This window comes from Pan troglodytes, chromosome 13, assembly GCF_028858775.2.
Source record: "Pan troglodytes isolate AG18354 chromosome 13, NHGRI_mPanTro3-v2.0_pri, whole genome shotgun sequence".
Classification (NCBI taxonomy): domain Eukaryota; kingdom Metazoa; phylum Chordata; class Mammalia; order Primates; family Hominidae; genus Pan; species Pan troglodytes.
Window position 1 is genome coordinate 108463665 of NC_072411.2, and position 23179 is coordinate 108486843.

The 23179-nt window shown below is 42.6% G+C and overlaps 1 long non-coding RNA gene and 1 pseudogene across 1 annotated transcript in view; one reads left to right on the top strand and one right to left on the bottom strand.

Moving 5' to 3' along the window:
* LOC134808000 (uncharacterized) overlaps nt 1–23179 on the top strand; it is a 68450-nt gene that overhangs the window by 26186 nt on the left and 19085 nt on the right. Inside the window, exon 2 of the long non-coding RNA XR_010149833.1 lies at nt 15511–15656. This is a non-coding gene — a long non-coding RNA (uncharacterized LOC134808000). The remainder of the gene's footprint in view (nt 1–15510; nt 15657–23179) is intronic.
* Nucleotides 11319–12735, bottom strand: LOC100613342 (ATP synthase subunit O, mitochondrial-like; annotated as a pseudogene).

Below are 23179 nucleotides of genomic sequence, written 5' to 3' on the forward strand. Positions count from 1 at the left end.
TTTTTAAATTACCCTAGTCTGTTTTAGCATTGTGCTATTTTTAGTTAAGCTGTGAAAGAGTGAAAAAATGGAAGAGACAGCTCCTAGACACTGTGTATCTCATCTTAAATTTATTCTCACTGGTCGTAGGAGGAAGGCTTCTCTGAAAATTGTTGACAATGTCATGAGAGTCTTGGTGCACAAACATCTTATTGTAAAGCCACAGTGTCCTAGATGATGTGTAAAACACACAAAAGGTAAGATTACTGCTTTCCCCGAATTCTGCACTGCTTATCCAAACTATGACCTAATTTAAGTGGAAGGAAACATTTTGTACAACAATCATTCATAGATATGTTTTATAGTATCGAATTGGTAACCACATTCTAAAATTATAAATCTTTTTTTGTGACCTGTAATCCCAACACTTTGGGAGGCCAAGGCAGGCAGATCACTTGAGGTCAGGAGTTCGAGACCAGCCTGGACAACATGGTGAAACCCTGTCTCTAGTAAAAATACAAAAATTAACCAGGTGTAGTGGTGCATGCCTGTAGTCCCAGCTACTTGGGAGGCTGAGGTGGGAGGATTGCTTAATCCCAGGAGGCAGAGGTTGCAGTGAGCCGAGATTGTGCCACTGCATTCCAGCCTGGGTGACAGAGCAAGACTGTGTCTCAAAAAGAAATCTTTTTGTGACAGTGAAAAACAGGCTAATTCAGCTCTACATTATATATAAGAGACACACATAAATCAAAGAGATTATGGTATATCTATACAATGGAGTCTTTTGCAGGTGACAGAGAAATAAAGAAAATCTTTGCGTACTGATATAGAGTGATCACCAAGATATATTTTAGCAAAAAAAAGATGGAGGTCTAGAACTGTATTATAGTATGCTAATGTTTGATTAAGACAAAGTGTGTGCATATGTGTCTATATGTGAATATGTGTGTGTATACACATGCGCTCACACACATCTGTATATACTTATATTAAAATGGTTATCTATAAATAGGGTAGAATAAAAGGTGAAAAAGATAAGGATGAAAGCTGTCCCTATCTGCAATCCATTCCCTTTGCAACAAAAGGTATCTAAAAAGTAACTTGAGCTGGGCATCGTGGCTCATGCCTGTAATCCCAGCTACTTGGGAAGCTGAGGTGGGAGGATCACTTGAGCCCAGGAGTTTGAGCCTGTAATAAGCTATGACTATGCCACTGTGCTCCAGCCTGAGTGACAGAGCAAGACCTTGTCCCTACAAAAACCAGAAAACATGTATCTCAATATATAATTCTGTTTTTGTAATCATATTTTTTATTTAATTAAATGAATAAAACAGAATCAAATGAAGACAGCAGTCTTTAAAAATGAAAAACAACCTGAAACTAATGAACCTAACTGTATGTCAAGTTGGTAGCATATTCATACAGAGAAAAAAATCATTTCAAGTGACTTTAAAATACAGTATTTTTCCTGTACATCCTTATGAGATATAATTTAAGAACAAAAGAATGGCAAAGAAACTCAAAACTGCAATCAGTATTTATTGATAGTAGAAATATTGGCATTATCTGAAAATATTCTAGATATATTGAAAAGTAAAGTGAAATTAAAACTTACATAAATATAATTTAGAATGAAGATATTCAGTAATCAGTACAAGAGCAGAGAAATAATGTACAAAAATCAAGGAAGTTTATATTCATGGGTAACAAAACCCAAAAGAAATGTATAAATAAATATGAATAAAATAATTTAAAACAATTTAAAAAAAGAAAGAAAAAATATAAAAAAAGATTTAAAGAATCAAGGAGGTTAAATTAAAACATTGTAATTTTAAATTTGAATTGGAAGTATAAGAATGAACTCAAAATTATATTTTTCTCTTAAAAATGTAATTTTAGCTCTGTTCTCCAAAACACCTAGAAGTAATAAAAAGCAAGTGATGAGCTCCAGTTGTGCCTAGATTACAGTCTCTAAATATCCATTTTCTTTACAAAGCTGCCAGAGGTCTTTGGAAAAATGATAGGAAATGTACACTACCTATATGAGGTTAGTACCTATATGAGCTGGAAAACAAAGAAGTTATAAATTAAGTCAAAATGATAAAACAGCCATCTATTTTTTTGAGATGGAGTCTCACTCTGTCACCCAGGCTGGAGTGTGGTGGCGTGATCTCGGCTCACTGCAACCTCCGCCTCCCGTGTCCAAGTGATTCTCCTGCTTCAGCCTCCTGAGTAGCTGGGACTACAGGCATGCACCACCACGCCTGGCTAATTTTTGTATTTTTGGTAGAGACAGGGTTTCACCATGTTGGCCAGGCTGGTCTTGAACTCCTGACCTCAGGTGATCCTCCTGCCTCGGCCTCTCAAAGTGCTGGGATTGCAGGTGTGAGCGACTGCACCTGGCCATAAAAGAGCCATCTTGAAGGGCCTTTCTCTGGTCTCAGAAGAGACATTTTGGGCAGAAATCAAGATAAATAATGACTACAGCTCATCAAATATATTAAAAATCTATGAGTTCATAATGACACTGAAGGAAAAACTAATTGGTCACCATTTGGAGGTCATTAGGACATTATAACTCATTTACTGTCATTACCCTGAAAATAAGGAAAGAATTAAGCATTTTCCTGTGTTTCCTGTATATACTATGCCCAGGATAGCCAAACTATTAATAAAGGAAAGTTTTTCTTTACATAAAAAATCCAGCTTATAACTGTAGGTGGAAAAAAAAATGAAAGGATTAGAAAATCACCATTTTGCAACTCCTAAAGATATAATGGATCTAGGCAATCATCTTCAGTGGATGCTAAAATAAGTAGATTAAAAGTTGATGGAGGAACTTTACAAATGAAGAATTAGGCTACTACCTGAACCCAACTGATTGATCTTAACATCACTAAATGTGGGCCAGCCAGACATTCCGTGCGTCTTGATGTGATACAATAGAAAGTGCACAGCATCACCTATGAAGTATTCTTGCCTAAAGTAAATTGAACCAAATAGAATCAAATCTCTAAATCTAACTACCATTTTGCCAGAAATGCCGGGGATGGAGGAAGAGTTAAATGACATTATGAGAAAGCAACCAGCCACATCTAAAATTTGTAACATTCTAAAGGATAAATGATTCTCCAACAAATTTATTGTACGAGAATGAAAGGAGAGATGAGGGACTAATAAAATAAAAGAGATTTAAGGGACTTTATAACCAGATAAAATGTGTAGACCTTGTTTGAAGGCTGGCTGCCTTTGAGACAATCAGGGAAATTTTAACACACACTGGGTATTAGATGAAGTAAGTAAAGGATCCCTTGTTAATTTTGTCAGGTGTGATAATGGAAAGATGATTATGTTTTAAAAAGTTTGTTAGTTAGCAATACATCCTGAAATGCTTATTAATCATATGATATCTGGGTCTTTAAAATATGCTGGTGTCCTAAAATACTAAACAAAAAGATTTAAAGAAAGGTATGGCCATCAGGCAGAAATGTTTCAGAGATGACCGGTAGAATGGGAAAAGTATTCCTTGGTTTAAGCAGTAGGTGAGTCATTGGTGACTTTACAAGAGCATCTACAGACAGATGGGTGGTCGAGGAGCAAGGCAGACCAAATGATTTGGGGAGCAATTAGAGGAAAGGGGGTGGACAAGTGCAGTCAGTGAGAGATTACTTATTTTTTCTTTTGAGACAGGGGTCTCACTCTATCGCCCAGGCTGCAGTGCAGTGGCACGATCTCAGCTCACTGTAACCTCCACTTCCCAGGTTTAAGCAATTCTTCTGTCTCAGCCTCCTGAGTAGCTGGGATTACAGGCATGCGCCACCACATCTGGCTAATTTTTTGCATTTTTAATAGAGACGGGGTTTCTCCATGTTGGCCAGGCTGGTCTCAAACTCCTGACATCAGGTGATCTGCCAGCCTGGGCCTCCCAAAGTGTTGGGATTACAGGTGTGAGTCATCGCGCCTGGCTGAGAAATTACTTTTAAAAGGCTGGAAAGGGCTGGGTGCGGTGGCTCACGCCTGTAATCCCAACACTTTGGGAGACTGAAGTGGGCGGATCACCTGAGGTCAGGAATTCAAGAACAGTCTGACCAACATGGAGAAACCCCATCTCTACTAAAAATACAAAAAATTAGCCGGGTGTGGTGGCACATGCCTGTAATCCTAGCTACTCAGGAGGCTGAGGCAGGAGAATCTCTTGAACCCAGGAGGTGGAGGTTGTGGTGAGCCGAGATCGTGCCATTGCACTTCAGCCTGGGAAACAAGAGTGAAACTTCGTCTCAGGGGAAAAAAAAAGGTTGGAAAGATATTAATAAAAATAATAATAGTAATAGTAACTAGAGGGGTTTGAGAAAGGTTTGTTTGCTGACTTTTTTTTAATGTGAAGAGATTCTATAGAGAGGGAAGGGGGATAATGCCTGCCTTTTTTTTTGAACTTTCAGAATTTGGTCTACAACACCATGTTCTCTCTTTTCCTGTGCCAGAGAGACAGGCAATATTCTCGAGAATGTCTTCTCCTTTTCCCCTGAGTCCCAGAGTGAGTAAACTTGGAGCAGAGTTTCCAGCCAAGGTATGATGGATGTGTAGGGAGAGTGAGAATAAACCTCTATTGTTTTAAGCAACGGACATTTTGGAAGTGTTTGTTATTGCAGCATAACTTCGCCCATTTGATTTAGGGATACATTTTAACATAATAAAATACAGAAGATGTCTAATGGATTCTGGAGTAGCGTTCAGTCAGACATACACTTGCAATAACACCTTACCAATGTGGCCAAGGGAGAATTTAATGCCACCAACTGTGTGTTCTCCATCTGGGTCTCATAGTAATGGTACCTACATCTGTTTTCTCTGGTAGGACCACAGAGAAGGTTTCTGTGTTTTCAGAGAAGGTTTTTTCTTATCTTTTCACAAGAATGGAAGTTAAAAAAAGATCCCCCTTTGGCAGCATCATGCTACCCAGCCCTTCCTTCCCTGACAAAATGGGTTGCACTAGCAGAGGGTGGCCCAGTCTATGGGCCCTAAAATCAGAGCAAGAAGAGCTGGGGCTGGGGCTGGGGCTGGGGCTGGGGGGTGAGGCAGGTTGAGACACTTCAAACTTTAGGAAGTCTGTAGAGGACTTGGTAAGTATTCAAAGAACACTGGTAAGGAAAGTAAAATGGTTGGAAACTTTGACCCAGTCTAGGCCTGCAAACTCTGAGGACCAAGCCTGGTGGGATATTGGAACTCCTTCCCCATCTTCAGGCAGGATCTGGGATTTGTTGCCTGCCTGAATCCTGGTGCATTTATTGAGGCACTGCAGTTACCCACTTAGCAGCTCTCCCTGGTTTCCCTCAGTGGAGCCCCACTGGGCAGGAATGTGATTAATCTGCCCATGGCCTAAAATCCTAGCTAATGCTTTGGTGGATCAGGCTTTGTCTTAGAAATATTTTCCAGTGGACAGAAAAACAGCTCTTTCTGGCTCACCACAGGGTCTGTCTCTAAGAGTGCTCTCAGAACTGCTGACATAGTGATATATTTCTATGAGGCAGTAATTAGCCAACTGCCCTGGGGCTGATCCCTTCTACACTTGCAGCAGTTTCACAGCAGGGATCCCTGCTGGATAACCTAAGCCCAGTTCATCTTAGGACTCCGACTTGCTTGGGCATGATCTGGAAGGCTGATGTGTCCCGGGGGTTGGGTTTTTGAATTAAGAGCCTCATGGAAAGGAACCACATAAAGGGAAAAAATAATTGAAGTTCACAGGTTGGTTTAAAGATAGCAAGAAGCCAAGTACTGGGGACAAGAGAGGGCAGGGTTGTGAGGGTGCTGTGATGGATGTCTGCCACTCCCATGGCCCTCTGTGTCAGTTTGCTGGGCTGCACTCTTGCGTCCTGGAGGAAGGAGAAGGAGCGGCAATAAACATCAAATGAGAATGGAAAGAGTTGCTCTGCTGGTAACCTCAGTAAGACACAAAGGGGACCAGGACACCTTACTGTGAAGCTTCATCTGAGAGCACCCTGATTTTTCAGTTTCCCTTGGCTATCCCCAGGGTCACCTCTGGCTTCTGCTCCCACTGGCCTCTTCACCCCACCCCTCAGCCGGCTTGGCTTTTCTCTTCTTCAGTTACCCACATTAGGAATTCAGGCACTTTCCCAGGATTATTTCTCTCCCCTTCTTCCTTCCTTCCCTCCCTCCCTCCCTCCCTTCCTCTCTCTCTCTCTCTCTCTTTCTTTCTTTCTTTCTCTTTCTGAAAGTCTCACTGTGTCAAACAGCTGAAGTGCAGTCGCTGGAGTGCAGTGGCACAATCTTGGCTCACTGCAACCTCTGCCTCCCTGGTTCAAGCAATTCTTCTGTCTCAGCCTCCCAAGTAGCTGGGATTACAGGCGTGCACCACCATGCCCAGCTAATTTTTGTATTTTTAGTAGAGACGGGGTTTCACCATATTGGTCAGGCTGGTCTTTTTTTTTTTTTTTTTTTTTCTGAGACCGAGTCTTGCTCTGTCGCCCAGGCTGGAGTGCAGTGGCGCGATCTCGGCTCACTGCAAGCTCCGCCTCCCGGGTTCACGCCATTCTCCTGCCTCAGCCTCCCTAACAGCTGGGACTACAGGCATGTGCCATGATGCCCGGCTAATTTTTTGTATTTTTAGTAGAGACGGGATTTCACTGTGTTAGACAGGATGGCCTCGATCTCCTGACCTTGTGATCCGCCTGCCTCGGCCTCCCAAAGTGCTGGGATTACAGGCATGAGCCACTGCGGCCGGCCCTGGTCAGGCTGGTCTTAAACTCCTAACCTCAGGTGATCCACCCGCCTCGGCCTCCCAAAGTGCTGGGATTATAGGCAGAAGCCCCCGCACCCAGCCTTTCCTGCTTTCTTTCAAAGACCCCCTTATGGAAGGTGTTTATACATGTGGCAGATTTTATTTAATATTTAGAGTCCAGAAATGGTATCACATCACTGCACTGCTCAGCCTCCCCTGGAGAGTCTATCTCACCACAAAGCAATCTGCCCTCTCTGAGGTCACCTGTCAATTTTGGTGGCTGGTTATCAGGCACACTGACTATTCCTCACCTCAGGGCCTTAAGTGCGTCACTGCTTAAGGGCATTCTCAGACACCGGGCCTGCGACAGGGGGGTTTATGCTCTAATACCAACCCACAGCTGATGGGGAGCATATGTAGGTAGATAAATACCCCAGCTTCCCAGTCTCACAGTGGGGAGATTGTGTAGCATGTTCTACAGAGCTCTGCGGAGAGTCCCAGCACCAGCAGTGTTCTTATTAACATATGCCACTGTAGGGTGGCTATAATTAACAATAATATATTATGTCATTTCAATAGTGAGAAGGAAGATATTGAATGTTCCCAACACAAAGAAATGATAAATGTTTGAGATGATGGATATGCTAATTATCCCAATCTAATCACTCTACATATGTATTGCACCATCACTATGTACCCCATAAATATATACAATTATTATTTGTCAATTAACAAAATAAAATTTAGTTTACAAAAACACAGAAAAACAAAAATCCTTCATGGCTTCTCTCTTTTTCCTGTCTCTCACTTTACCCACCCCCTCACTTCTGTTTCCTAGCAACACCTCCCGGCAACCTGCCTACACCTAAGCCCTTCCTTAGCAGCTGCTTTTTGTAAAACCTAAACCAATACACCTACTCTCTGTATTTCAGTTGCTACTAGTTTAAATTCTCTGCCCTCTCTTAGTTTTTCAGGCCTTTGGTCTTATAGCTGAAGTCTCATGAATATCTCCGTGAAAACAACATGCCATCTACTCTCTGTATCACGCAGTTTAGCAACATAGAGGAGCTGTGTCTTTGACATTTCAGTCTTCCTTTTCCTCTTGCCTCCACCGGTGTCTGTTTGCAGTAGATGGAAGCAGTGAAGAAATTTCTCTGCCCCTTGATATGAATTGTGCATGGACTATGGTCTCTTGCAAGGCAGAAATGGCTGCAGTAAGCTTGCTTTTATGCAGTTTTACTTCCATCCAGTGGCAGGATATGTTTCTCCTTGGATGCAGTTGGAGCGGGTGGTGGACACAGGGATTACGGAGTAAAAGCAGGGAGAATATCAGGTCTTGCAACATTATGGTCGCTTTAGAGGCTCTGGCACCAGATGTAAGTGCTGAGTGAGGTACATGGAAGGTGGCTTCCTAATAGAGCTAAGTGGCACCATTTGGGAGGAATTTGATGGATGGTTGGATTTCCTACAGCATAAATGAGAATGAAATCAAGGTTATCCTTTTAGGTGATGTCTATTTTGATTATTTTTAACCTCCAGGCTCGTGTGGCCTGGAAATATGCATTACATCAAGTGGCTTAATTTTTTTTTTTTTTCAGATGGAGTTTTGCTTTGTTGCCCAGGCTGGAGTGCAATGGCATGATCTCGCCTCACTGCAACCTCCTCCTCCCGGGTTCAAGTGACTCTCCTGCCTCAGCCTCTGAGTAGCTGGGATTACAGGGGTCCACAACCATGCCCAGCTAATTTTTGTATTTTTAGTAGAGACGGGGTTTCACCATGTTGGCCAGGATGGTCTCGAACTCCTGACTTCAGCTGATCCACTTGACTTCAGGTGATCCACCTGCCTCGGCCTCCCAAAGTGCTGGGATTACAGGCATGAGCCACTGTGCCTGGCTTAAGTTGTTTAATTTAACTGAGTGAATGCACAGTAATATGTTCATGGACAAACCAGGCACAAAGGGATGTTTTCCCATAAAGCAAACACATGATGGCAGATACTGTGTGAGGCTAGAGGTTCTGTCATATTTGAACTTGGGTGGAACCCTGTGAGAATGACACAGTGGTAAGGGCTTCTGATACCTTGAATAATGCCTAGAATTGGGAATGATTTGAACAGATGAATCTGTTAAGAAAAGTTCACTAGGAAGATTGTGTGAACCAGTTCTTTGGAAGAATGAAATTTGTAGCTGCTTTAAGATCATGCAAATGGCCAAGTGTGGTGGCTCACGCCTGTGATCCCAGCACTTTGGGAGGCTGAGTTGGGTGGATCACTTGAGCCCAGGAGTTCAAGACCAGCCTGGGCACATAGCAAAACCCCGTCTCTACAAAAAATAAAAAAATTAGCCCAGTGTTGTGACACATGCACCTCTGGTCCTAGCTACTTGGGAGGCTGATGTGGGAGGATTGCTTGAGCCAGGAGGTTGAGGCTGCAGTGAGCCGTGATCACGACACTGCACGTCAGCTTGGGCAACAGTGAGATTCTGTCTCAAAAAATAAAAAAGATGATACAAATTATTACAACCTTAGGACTCGGTGAAGCTCAATAACATTTATTGAATGTATTATTTACTTGGGTACACAAACTCCTTAAAATTGAGTGTGAACTTTTTCTGGAGAAAAGATTTGTAGTTTCATCAGATTCTCAGTGGTTGGGTTTGTGATCACCGCCCCCGCCATCCCCAAAGATTAAAAGCCATGAGTATACTTAAAAGATAAATACTCTGGGTCACATAAATCTACCAACATTTAACCTCTGTCCTGTTGCTGTACATGCGTGCATTTGTACTTTAATGGTAACAGAAACAACCCCACCACCACCACCTCCATAATGAGCCTGAGGATCGCATTGCCAAGTTGACATACATGCTTTTGTGTGTATGGAAATGGGTTTTATACTCAGATGGATATAGGTTCGAGTCCCTGTTCTGCTAGTTAATAATTATATGACGCTGATTCAGGAACTTTATCTCCTGTGTTTTATTTTCTCTCCTCTAAAATGAGAGTCCTACCTCCTATGTTGCTGTGAGGATTAGAAAGAATGTATGTGACCTCCTTAGAATTCCTTCTTTACTCTCATAACTCTCTGTTACAGGCCTTAGGTTGCTGTGTTGATTGGGGTTCACTTTTAGAGAACAGAATCTACTCAAGCTATAGAAAAGTTGATTTTTTTTTGAGTTGGAGTCTCGCTCTGTTGCCCAGGCTGGAGTATAGTGGCACAATCAGGGCTCACTGCAACCTCTGCCTCCTGGGTTCAAGCTGTTCTCCTGCCTCTGCCTCTGCCTCCTGAATATCTGGGGTTACAGGTGCCCACCACCATGCCCGGCTAATTTTTGTATTTTCAGTAGAGACAGGATTTCACCATGTTGACAAGGCCGGTCTTGAACTCCTGACCTCAAGTGATCCATCTGCCTGAAGCCTCTCAGAGTGCTGGGATTACAAGCGTGAACCACCATGCCCGGCGGAAAAGTAGAAATTTGAAGGGCTAAAGAAACAAGATTCTAGGCTGAGTATTCAGAAATAATTCTCAAAGCCACACTGCAGAATCAGAACACCAAGGAAGCTGCTGCATATTCTCTTGTCAGGAAGGCATTTGCTGAATGGGGAAGCTGCTGTAACAGTTGTTGGCCATGAAGTCATACCATCACTGATCCAATCAGGAAGCCATCATGAGTAGAAACCTGTCTCCACAATGACCAGCTTTAGAATGGAGCTGTACCTGCTGTAGCCTGCTCCTTGACAGAGGAGCTAGTGCCTGAATGCTGCTAATCCTACCCTAGAGAAACCACACACCTCTGTGACCATTTTTAAAAAATTATTATTTTGAGACAGTCTTGCTCTTTTACTCAGGCTGGAGTTCAATGGCACAATCACAACTCACTGCAGCCTTGAACTCCAGGCTCCAACTTCAGCCTTCCAAGTAGCTGGGACTACAAGTGTGCACAACCATGCCTGGCTAACTCTTTAATTTTTTGTAGAGACAGGGCTTTGCTATGTTGCCCAGGTTGGTCTTGAACTTCTGGGTTTAAGAGATCCATCTGCCTCAGCCTCCCAAAGGGCTGGAATTATAGGGGTGAGCCACCATGCCCAGCCTCTTTGTGACCATTTTTAAAGTGTAAATGTAGAAACAACAAAAAAGGAGGGCTCTTACCTCATAATCTGATTTAAGAAACCTAAATCACACCCAGAGCCCTAGCTGCAAGGGAGTCTGAAATATGTAGAATTTTTTTTCTTTAATCTTTCATCTTCTTCAATATAAGAGAGCACACTAGAAAGAGATTAGGTAGATACTGAATGTTAATCTGCCGTGTGTATTCTAGTAATTTTTATCCAAGTATTATTAGTAGAGACAGAATTTCACCATGTTGACAAGGCTGGTCTTGAACTCCTGACCTTAAGTGATCCATCCACCTCAAGCCTCCCAGAGTGCTGGGAAAACAGGCGTGAGCCACCATGCCTGGCTGAAAAGTAGAAATTTGAAGGGCTAAAGATTATTATTTATTATTTTGTTCAAGTAGTATTTTTATTATTATTTTTTCTGCTCTGGAAGCTTTTTATTGTTGCTCCAAGTTCAAGAATTTTCAGTGATGGTAGAAAACCAATACTTTTAGACAACCTCCCGCATAGCCCTGCTCAGCTTCTGAATCTTGGTCTTAACAGACATGTCAACATATTTCTCTCAAATACGCACAATCATTCCACCCATGATTGACGGATCAGTCTTACCCTCCAATTTCAATACTTGGCTTTGACTTAGGAAGCTCTTCAGGACTGTTTTTAATTCAGAGAGTGTGGCTTCCTCTAAAGGAGATGCAGTGGTCCCTGTGCAAGGTACCTCTCCACGGTGGACACTCATGGTAGAAAAAGAAGAAACAACTCCTTGGGTATTGCTTAAGCGACCATATTGAGCAAGCAAATTGATCAGGGTTGGAGAGAGAATGTCTCTTTGGCTGTGATGTCATTTAGGCTTTTCACTTTAATGGAACACTTCACACAGGGATTCAAAATAGAAGCAGCCACTTTGGGTTCCTTTAGGATTTGTGCTATTCTCAACAGCTCCTTTTCTACTTGCTCCAGCTTATTCTGTTTCAATGCAGCAGAATAAAGAGCCATGGCATAGCGACCTTCCATACTGTGTACCTAAACAGGAGGCCTCACAAGCTTGACAATGGTCTGACCACAGATGTACTGAAGCATCACACCTGCCAGGAGAGCCCAGACACTGTTGGGGGGTGGCCATCACCTCCCGGGCACCTTTTTACTATTTTTTAATTATAGAAGTAATACATAGGCCAGGTGTGGTAGCTCATGCTTGTAATCCCAGCACTTTGGGTGGCAGAGGTGGGAGGATTGCTTGAGCCCAGGGGTTCGAGACCAGCCTGGGCACCATAGCAAGATGCTGTCTCTATAAAAAATACAAAAATTAAGGCCAGGTGTGGTGGCTCACGCCTGTAATCCCAGCACTTTGGGAGGCGGAGGTGGGTGGATCACTTGAGGTCAGGAGTTCAAGACCAGCTTGACCAATATGGTGAAACCCGATTTCTACTAAAAATACAAAAATTAGCCAGGAGTGGTGGCATGCGCCTATAGTCCCAGCTACTCGGGAGGCTGAGACAGGAGAGTTGCTTAAACCTGGGAGGCAGAGGTTGCAGTGAGCCAAGATCATGCCACTGCACTCCAGCCTGGGCGACAGAGTGAAACTCCGTCTCAAACAAAAACAAACAAACAAACAAGCAAAATATGAAAATTAGCCAGGCATGGTGGTGCACGTCTGTAGTCCCAACTACTCGGGAGGTTGAGGTGGAAGGATTGCTTGAGCCCAGGAGGTCAACGCTGCAGTGAGCTGTGATGGTGCCATTGCACTCCAGCCTGGGTGACAGAATGAGAACCTGTCTCAAAACAAAAACAACAATAACAAACAAAACAAAAAAGTAATACATAAATATATTCTCTTTGTAGAAGACAAGAACAGAACAAATCTGTAGAGTAAAAAGTAAATATCCCGACCCACTTAGTTCCCACATCGCTTCCTAGTGGGAGTCACTGACAGCAGTTTACTGGCTATTAATTCAATCTTTTGTCTGTGCCTGTATATGTACATAGAGGTACATACACATATCTAAAAATTTTTAAAAGCATAAATATGCTAATACTAGTCCATAACTTTGCTTAGAAATCTTTCCATGTCAGGTCATAAAGATCTAACAGGGGTCAGGAAACTTTCTGCAAAGGGCCAGATAGTAAAGATTTTAGGCTTTGTGGACTACATATAGCAGTGGTCCCCAACCTTTTTGGCACCAGGGACTGGTTTCGTGAAAGACAATTTTTCCTTGGATGAGGGTATGGGGCAGATGGTTTCAGGGTGAAACAGTTCCACCTCAGATCATCAGGCATTAGATTCTCATAAGGAGTGCACAACCTAGATCCCTTGTATGTGCAGTTCACAACAGAGTTTGTACTCCTATGAGAATCTAATAGATCTGGCAGGAGACGGAGCTCAGGCGGTAATGCTCTCTCACCTGCCACTTGCCTCCTGCCATGCAGCCTGGTTCCTGACAGGCCACTGATCTGATATACAGTCTCTGTGACATAGTCTTCTGTTTTTTGTTGCTATTTGTTTTTGTTTTTTTTAAACAACCATTTAAACATGTCAAAAACATTTTTTTGAGATGGAGTCTCGCTCTGTCACCCAGGCTGGAGTGCAGTAGCATGACCTCGGCTCACTGCAACCTCTGCCTCCCAGGCTCCAGTGATTCTCCTGCCTCAGCCTCCCTAGTAGCTGGGACTCCAGTTGCATGCCACCACGCCTGGCTAATTTTTGCATTTTTAGTAGAGACAGGGTTTCACCATGTTGGCCAGGCTGGCCTCGAACTCCTGTCCTCAGGTGATCCACCCACCCCAGCCTCCCAAAGTGCTGGGATTACAGGCGTGAACCACCGTACCTGGTCCCACATTTTCTTTATTCACTCATCCTTCAATGGATATTTAGTTTGTTTCCATAGCCATCTTGGCTATTGTGAATAATGGTGCAATGAACACAGGGGTACAGATATCTCTTTAGGATCCTGATTTCAATTCTTTTGGATATGTACCCACAAGTGGGATTGCTAGATCACATGGTAGTTCTATTTTTAATTTTTTGTGGAAACTCCAAACTGTTTTCTATAGTGGCTGCATCATTTTGCATTCCTACCAACAGTGTACAGGAGTTCCACACCCTTGTCAACACTTTTTATCTTTTTCTTTTTGATAAGTGGGGCTGCTGGGCCAACTCTCTCTCCCCTGGGAGCTGAGAACTGGACGTTTTTTAATCCACAAGCTCCGTGCTGTGCAAGGGGAAGGGCCAATGGCACCTATCAGCCAGAGACTCCACCTCCATTCTCCCCTCGGTATCCAAACCGTAACTGATCATGAGACTTCCAGGACTGGCAAAATAAAAGCTAGTTTTTGGGGAAGTCCTCTCACAAGAGTTGGGGTGCTGGACACAAAGACCAACCTCTCCCCTCCTCTGGTGGAAGCTTGGGAGTGAGGGGATCTTCTCATGGTCATACAGCACGGGGTTAGGGGCGGGGTCTCCAGTGAGAGAGTGTCCCTAGTCTCCTTACTGGCTTTAGTGAGTCTGATGTAGCATTTTCTGGGGGTGCAGGAGCCTTTCAGGTAGTTTCTGATCTTTTGCAAAGGGATTGTCAATGAGTTTTTGCTGAATCAGTATGTGGAGGGGAGGGGGGAAGGATAATTCAGGGTTTTTTATACTGCCAAGTTGCTGACATAACCTCTTATTAACACAACTACTTATTTTTGTGAGTCTAGAAAGTTGTTAATCCTTTTTGAACCTCATTTCTTTTAAAAATAACTATAAATTGGAGGTAGCAACACTGAGACTTTATTAGGTTGCAGTAAGCATTAAATGAGATAATGTATGCATTTTGTGTGGATGTTACTGGCCCCTACTCCCAGTGGAGCAGAAGACTGGATCCATTTCATGGACTCACTAGGGGTGGCTTACATTTCCTTAACACCAAACTGGCTAATTAAAAGATGGCTTTAGCCATTTGCTCCCTTTCCTACTCTGGGCTATATTCTCTGAGAGCCACCATTTCTGCCCAGCACCTTTTTTTTTTTTTTTTTTTTTTTTTGAGACAGGGTCTCACTCTGTCACCCAGGCTGGAGTGCAGTGGTGCCATCTCAGCTTACTGTAACCTCCACCTCCCGGGTTCAAGCAATTCTCCTGCCTCAGCCTCCCGAGTAGCTGGGATTACAGGCACCCATCACCACACCCGGCTAATTTTTGTACTTTTAGTAGAGACGGGGTTTCACCATGTTGGCCAGGCTGGTCTCGAACTCCTGGCCTCAAGTGATCCACCTGCCCCAGCCTCGCAAAGTGCTGGGATTACAGGCGTGAGCCACTGTGTCCGGCCTCTGTCCAGCACTTCTAACCCTCCTCCAGCAACTACTTCCTCTTGTTCCTCCATGCGTGGGATACGGGCTCTATTCCAGGCACTACTGCCGGTTCCTCCACTAGGATCTGAACCTTCCTGTCACCCATAAACAGGCCCTTTCCTAGGGTCAGAGCAATGCTTTGGTCTGTGGTCCGTCTTGGGGATTGGGGGACTGCTGCCCTCCCACATCCCTGTTAGAGAGACGATAGGAAAGCTGGGCTGCATGTGTACCAGCATCTTCCAGCATTGATATGTAGCCTTGCCCCTTACTGTTTAAAACCAGTTTCCTCTGCTCCTTCCTTCACTCTGAGGACTTTGTAATTGGACAAATGTTAACGTCCCTACTGTTTTCTCCCTTAGGATCAATTTTCTCTCAGGAGGTTCCTCATTGACTCATGCAAACAGATTTCTGGCGAGAACTGCTCCAAGGCCTTCCAGATGTGCACAGGCATGGATGAATCAGAGCAGAAGTGGACAGATGTAGCTCAAATGGAGGGTTCTGCTATGTAAGTAAAGCATCCAGCCTTCCACGTTGGGAGTCACCACTAGTCCCAAGCTTGAGTTGAGTCATCTTTAATTGAGGTACACAGAGTAGGGCAGCTTTGAAGTCATTTACACCTGAAGCTGGACTCCTACCCAGTGTCTTTCTCTCTTTGTGACCTGGAGTTAGCTACTTAACTTTCTGAGTTTCAATTTACTCACAGTTAAAATAGTAATAATAATTTTCATTTTATGGTTTGTTGTATGCATTACTAAATAATATTTAGAAAATATCTGGCAAGTACTAGGTTTGCTTTTTATTTTTTTTCCATTAAGCATCTCTTTTGTGACTTACTAAGGCTGAGTTTTATTTTATTATATTTCTATCATCCTTCTTTTCATGTAGTCTTTTTCTTTCTCTTTTTTCTTCTCTTTTTCTCTTTCTCCCTGCCTGCCTGCCTGCCTACCTTCCTTCTTTTTTTCTTTGCTGTGTTTTTAAAACAGTAGACAAATATTGGAGAACAGGACCCCATCATTAGAACATTGACAAGTTTTTCTAGCAGAAACAGTATTTTGTTCCAACAGTTGTTTAGGCTTAATATATAAGTAACTTCACAATATCCTTAAGAAATTAAACACAGATCGGAGCATTCTAAAATTATTTAAAAATTTAAAAATGTTAAAAATCAGCTGGACGCGGTGGCTCACACCTGTAATCCCAGCACTTTGGGAGGCTGAGGTGGGCGGATCACCTGAGGTCGGGAGTTCGAGACCAGCCTGACCAACATGGATAAACCCTGTCTCTACTGAAAATACAAAATTAGCCAGGTGTGGTGGCGCATGCCTGTAATCCCAGCTACTTGGGAGGCTGAGGCAGGAGAATCGCTTGAACCCAGGAGGCAGAGGTTGTGGTGAGCCAAGATCGCGCTATTGCACTCCAGTCTCCAGTTTCACAAGAGTGAAACTGCATCTCAAAAAAAAAAAGTTAAAAATCACACATAAGCTCACAACTTACATGAACAAAAGAACTTTTATATTTTATATTACTTACCATAAACCAATAGCAAATATCTATTTCTCAAAGGCACAAATTCTGCATAAAATTTAGCAATGCCTTCCCATACCTGTTACCCAAATACAATTCAACAAAATCAGTGACACCAGGGTATTGTGAAGCTTAAACTACAACTGGATGTAAAGTGAGCTTATCTAAGCTGTTGTTATGGTGTTAACTTTATAAAAAATGGATCTGAGAATGGACTTTCTCTTTCTACCTAATCTAAAAGGTAGGACGCTGGAGATAGTAAATTACCCCAAACCACAAATGGGAAACAGATGGCTTTTCAGCCAGGGACAGAACCAATTATTTATAACCTTCTCCTCGTCATCCTTCTTACAAACTAAACCTGGCAAATGGTTGGGAACATGAGCTCACAAGTCAGTAGGACAACAAAATATGCTGACTATACTGTAGGCTAGTTTCTTCCTGAAAGAAGGCACAGTAATGCAGGACGAAAATAGGGGTGATGAAAACAACTTAAGGTTACTTTTGATTTTTAAAAGTAGTAATTCCGGGCCGGGCGCTGTGGCTCATGCCTGTAATCCCAGCACTTTGGGAGGCCAAGGTGGGTGGATCACCTGAGGTTAGGAGTTTGAGACCAGCCTGGCTAACGTGGTGAAAACCCGTTTCTACTAAAAATACAAAAAAATTAGCCAGGTGTGGTGGTGCGTGCCTGTAATCCCAGCTACTTGGGAGGCTGAGGCAGGAGAATCGCTTGAACCCGGGAGGCGGAGGTTGCAGTGAGCTGAGATCGCACCATTGTACTCTGGCTTGGGCAATAAGGGTAAAACTCCGTCTCAAAAAAAAAAAAGTAATTCTGGCTGGGTACAGTGGCTCATGCCTGTAATCCCAGCACTTTGGGAGGCTGAGGTGGGTAGATCACCTGAGGTTAGGTGTTTGAGACCAGCCTGAGCAACATAGTGAAACCCCCTCTCTAATAAAAATACAGAAATTAGCTGGACGCGGTGGCAGGTGCCTGTAATCCCAGCTACTCAGGAGGCTGAGGCAGGAGAATTGCTTGAACCCAGGAGGCGGAGGTTGCAGTGAACCGAGCCATTGCACTCCAGCCTGGGTGACAGAGCGAGACTCCGTCTCCAGAAAAAAAAAGTAATACCATCACAGCTATTGAATGAAATGTTTCCAAGTGTTCTAATATTAATTCTGAAGTAGTCAACATCATGTTTTTAGAAGGATGTTATTGAATCACAACATATTGTCACTTGAAGTCACCTCTAATCTCAGTTCACAAATAAGAAAGTGTGATATACTTATTGGGCAAACACAGTGGGCAATGGACCAGCCAGTGAGGACACCCCAATCCTGAGTTACAATTCTAAATGCTACCTCATTTGTACACACTGGGAACAGGGAAAATGTCAGGTTACAAGCAAAATATATTTGCGTAGACCTTTACATTTTTCACTGTGCTATTCTCAACAACACTGTCGATTACTATCCTCTTTGAAATCCACATCTAACTCAGATCAGCAGTGAAGGCTCTTGCTTTAATTCTTAAAACCAGTAATGCCAGTGTTGCTGATCTACGTGTAGGATTTCAGAATTTAACCAGGCCAGATAAATACAACTGTGTTCAACTCAACTAGGACCAGGAAGTTCCCAAGTGGACTTTGCATTGAGTGGAGTTTTAAAATTCCACAGAGGCCCACCAGTGGATTAAGTATGTATTCTTGGAACACCAAAAAACAGGAGGCCTTGTTGGTATCACTGGCAATCCCTAGATGACAAAGTTTCGAGTAAGGTGAAATGAAGACAGGGTCTTGCTCTGCCACCCAGGCTGGAGTGCAGTAGTGTGACCTTGGCTCACTGCAGCTTGAATTCTTGGGCTCAAGCAATCCCCTAGCCTCAGCCTCCTGAGTAGCTTGGACTACAGGCACATGCCGCCATGCCCAGCTATGTTTCTATAGAGACAGGGTTTCACTATGTTGCCCAGGCTGGTCTTAAGCTCCTGGCCCAAAGCCATCATCCTGCTTTGGCCTCCCAAAGCACTGGGTTACAGGTATGAGCCACTGTGCCTGGCCCAAGAAAGTAATCTGTTTAAAGTTTAGCGCATAAGGAATTCAATAAGGAGAGGTCATAGTGCTCCCTCAGGTATCGTGTAGAAGCAAAGCAGAGCTCACATGTGTTTAAAATGTCATCCAGGGTCACTCTCTGAAGTGCTAATTTTATGTTTGTTTTTACACAAAAAAAGAAAAACAATTAATCTTCCAACTCAACCAGTCAGTCACCTAGTATAATAACTGAATGAGTTGGGTATAGTTCCTCCATTTCAAATGGTTTACATAATTGGATATAATAGAGAGCAGTATTCAACAAAAGGTGATCACTATAAACATGTGAACTATCATCATTATGAAAGTGCTTGAGGAATACTGGGGGTGGGTTAGGGCATGGGATAAAGGTGGAGTTAATCTAAAAAAGAAAAGACTTCATTGAGAAGGAGTTTGAAAGGAGATAGGCAATCTGGCAGCGAAAAAGATGGAGAATCCAAGCCATGTGTAATATATATGTGCCTGCTTGAATTTTCGTTAGTACCAAATTGTCCCTAATGGCATGAAAAATAATAAAACACAAAGTTGGATGAAAGTTAGATTATTCAACCTGGAAGAACGTGTTTATAGATATGATATCCTTAATTTTTTATGAAACTTTCTCTTTAATAGTTTATAATGACAAACCTCTAGTTGAGTGGAAAAATCTGGCACTGGAGAATTTTACTTAATTATATAACTGAGAGTTGACAGAGCTTTTTAAAAAAATTAGCTTGTGCCATGTAAAAGTGCTGGTATTTGATCTTGACCATTTTTGACCTAACAAACTGGCAGTGTTTTATGCTTTGACATAAAACATGGATTAATTTAATAAAAATAGTTATATATACCAGGTGCGATGGCATGCCTATAAGCCCAGCAATTTGCGAGGCCAAGGCAGGAGGATTGCTCACATCCAGAAGTTCAAGACTAGCCTTGACAATATAGCGAGACCTCGTCTCTCCAAAAAATCAGAACCTATCCAGGTATGGTGGTGTGTGCCTGTAGTCCTAGCTACTTGGGAGGCTAAAGTGGGAGGATCACTTGAGCCCAGGAGGTTGAGGCTACAGTGAGCTGTGATCGTGCCACTACACTCAGCCTGGATGACAGAGTGAGACCCTGTCTCAAAAAAATAAAAAAATAACTCAAGAAGAGCTATATATATTTATATATGTAATATTTGACTTATTACATACAATTTGTCTTATTTCATATTTTATTTCTATACATAGTATAGTTCAGTATATTTAACATTAAAACCCTGCTAAACATAGCATCATTTTGATGATTGAGAAAGCACTTCCTTCCTCATTCACTAGACATTCACTGAGCACCTATTATGTTTCCAGCACTCTGCTCCTTGCTGAGATACAAGGATGAGTAAAATATATGTCTTGCCCTTGACCTTCTCAGTTTAGTAAGGGAGATGAACACCTTAACAGATGATTACGCAGAGAGACTGTGTGTACAGGGGTTAAGGAGGAAGGCCCTGAGGTCAGACAAACCCAGATGTTTAGTCTGGTCTTCACCACTTTTGCTAAGTGCCAAAGCTCTCTTAGCCTTGTGGAAATAATAACAGTACCTCCCAGGATTCTTGTGAGAGTTAAATGTGACAATGCACATGAAGTTGCTAAGCATTGTACTGTACTTAACAAGTACTCAGGAAATGCTGAGTATTACTGTATGTGTTAAGTGCTATTTACATAATTAGATGTGGTTGGTACTTGCTTCCTTTGAGTGGAGTTAGGTCAACTGGTTTTAATGATAAGCAACACATGACAGTGACAATGGTTTCTAGTGAACTATAGTGAACTCCTCGTAGTAGTTTAGAGAAAAATCTCATCATCTTTTCCTGGAAATGAGACCTGTTATCAATCAAAAGTGCTGGTCTAAGGAAGTGACTGAACAGATTGAACATACCTCTCAGGAGTAGGGCTGGCTTTTCTAGGTACTCAACATTCTTTTAACGCTTTTGATTAAAAAAAAAAAAAAAAAAGGGCTGGGCGCTGTGGCTCAGGCCTGTAATCCGGCTCAGGCCTGTAATCCCAGCATTTTGGGAGGCTGAGGCAGGTGAATCAGGGGATCAAGACCATCCTGGCTAACACAGTGAAACCCCGTCTCTACTAAAAATACAAAAAAATTAGCCAGGCGTGGTGGCGGGCAGTTGGCAGGTGCCTGTACTCCCAGCTACTCGGGAGGCTGAGACAGGAGAATGGCATGAACCCAGGAGGCAGAGCTTGCAGTGAGCCGAGATAGCGCCACTGCACTCCAGCCTGGGTGACAGAGTGAGACTCCATCTCAAAAAAAAAAAAAAAAAAGAAAAGAGGAACTGAAACAGGAACTAATAGATTTAACAGATTTGATGATAATTAAGACTTAAATTCTTTTCTCCAGTTCACGTTTGTGTTCTCACACAAAGTAGTTATTGCCAAGATGCCCAGGCACATGAATGCCTTTATCCAAACTTACTGAATAGTCTTTCCTTCAATAAATACTATTGAGCCTTACTGTTTGCCAGGCACTGTGCTAGGCTCTGGGAGTATGAAGATAAGCAAAACCACAGGCTGGTGGTGGAGACAGACATTCATGAAATAAGCCTCCCCATACATAATGATAGTTGCTCTAAGTGAGAAGTTTAGAGCAGGGGCCCTGATTTAGGCTGGGGCATAGGTTTGTGGAGGCAGGGAAGAGTTCATTTAGGGAAGTAACATCTAAAAATACCACTTACCCTTTAGAAGAGCTGGCGATTTTCTCTCTCTCTTTTTTTTTTTTTTTTTTTTTGAGACAGAGTCTTGCTCTGTCGCCCAGGCTAAAGCTCAATGGTGCAATCTCGGCTCAGTACAACCTCCGCCTCCCGGGTTCAAGCCATTCTCCTGCCTCAGCCTCCCAAGTAGCTGGGATTACAGGCGCCCACCACCACGCCCAGCTAATTTTTGTATTTTTTAGTAGAGACAGGGTTTCACCATCTTGGCCAGGCTGGTCTTGAACTCCTGACCTTGTGATCCACACCCCCACCCTTGGCCTCCCAAAGTGCTGGGATTACAGGAGTGAGCCACCGCGCCCGGCTGATTTTCTCTTTAATTCCAAAGCCGCCAGCAAGTTCAGGAGATAAAAGCTTAGTCAAATAAATTTTTGGTTACCATATGGAAAATGTCATGTTGATATAAATTATTTATTCTATCACCCAACTATATTGATAACATTAAACATGGCCTTTCTATCTGTCATTCTGCCCCAGTGGGACTTTCATTTCTTTAACATTATACAAAGTAAAATCATCTACCTCTGGAATGATTTTATCATTATTAACACACATATACATGTATACTTATTTATGGTTCTTTATATGCACTAAAGAAGCTGGGAAAATTTTAGAAGATAGTAAAATGAAATGGTTCTTCCTTTCTTGTCTGGGAGGGGCTCCTTGCTCTGGAATGATACTTCATATATAAATACAGTGTTTCTCCACGGTCTTCCTTTTGGATTTTTGGAGGTTGGATGGGAAGGGCTGAATTTCAGCACACACTGAAAACAGCTTATCTTGTAGGAGGGATTATAATATCCCAAACATTGTATAAAAGTGGCATTTTGAGATTTCCTCAGAAATGTATTAAAAACAGAGAGGAAAAAAAATGATTGTAGCAAGTATTCAGCCATTTTACCTTTTCATTCAAATATTTAGCAATTTCTTGGGCTTCTAGTAATTTAGTGATCAATGGCTCCAATCAGAGAGTTCATTCACAGGAATATGCACACTCATTTGTTTCAGCCTTAAATAAATAAAGCTTGATTTTTTAAAAGAGGCTGTCTTCTAGGTATTGCAAGTGGAATCTGCTCATATTGATTGGGTTGCTCTTCAGTAATTTCCTACAGCGTGCACATCTCTTCCTTTTTATGTTTTTCTCAAGCAATCAGTAAATAACGTATTCATCAAACTTAAGAGAGTGTCCCAACAGAATTTCGTTGGAAAAGCTGGGTTTCTTTCTTGCTGAGGTATACAGTTGATGAGTTCTTTAGCCAGTTGGATTATAGCAGCTCAGTGAGATCATAGAAAGTAACCTGGTTATGTTGTACTGATATTCATCACAGGAAATGAACTCATCTCCACAAATTATTTGCTGCAAAATAAATTAACTCCTTTAATAGAAAATTATCACAGGATCAGCACGTCCCACTTGTCAAGGAAGGAATATGAGCACAGTGTAGCTTTACTGTAACAGCAAGAAACCATTATTTTGTTGCTCACAGTACTCTCAACATAAATCTAAAATAATATCATCAAATGAACTCTCTGATTGGAGCCATTGATCACTAAATTACTAGAAGCCCAAGAAATTGCTAAGTTTCGCCGGGCACGGTGGCTCACGCCTGTAATTGCAGCACTTTGGGAGGGCGAGGCGGGTGGATCACCTGAGGTTGGGAGTTTGAGACCAGCCTGACC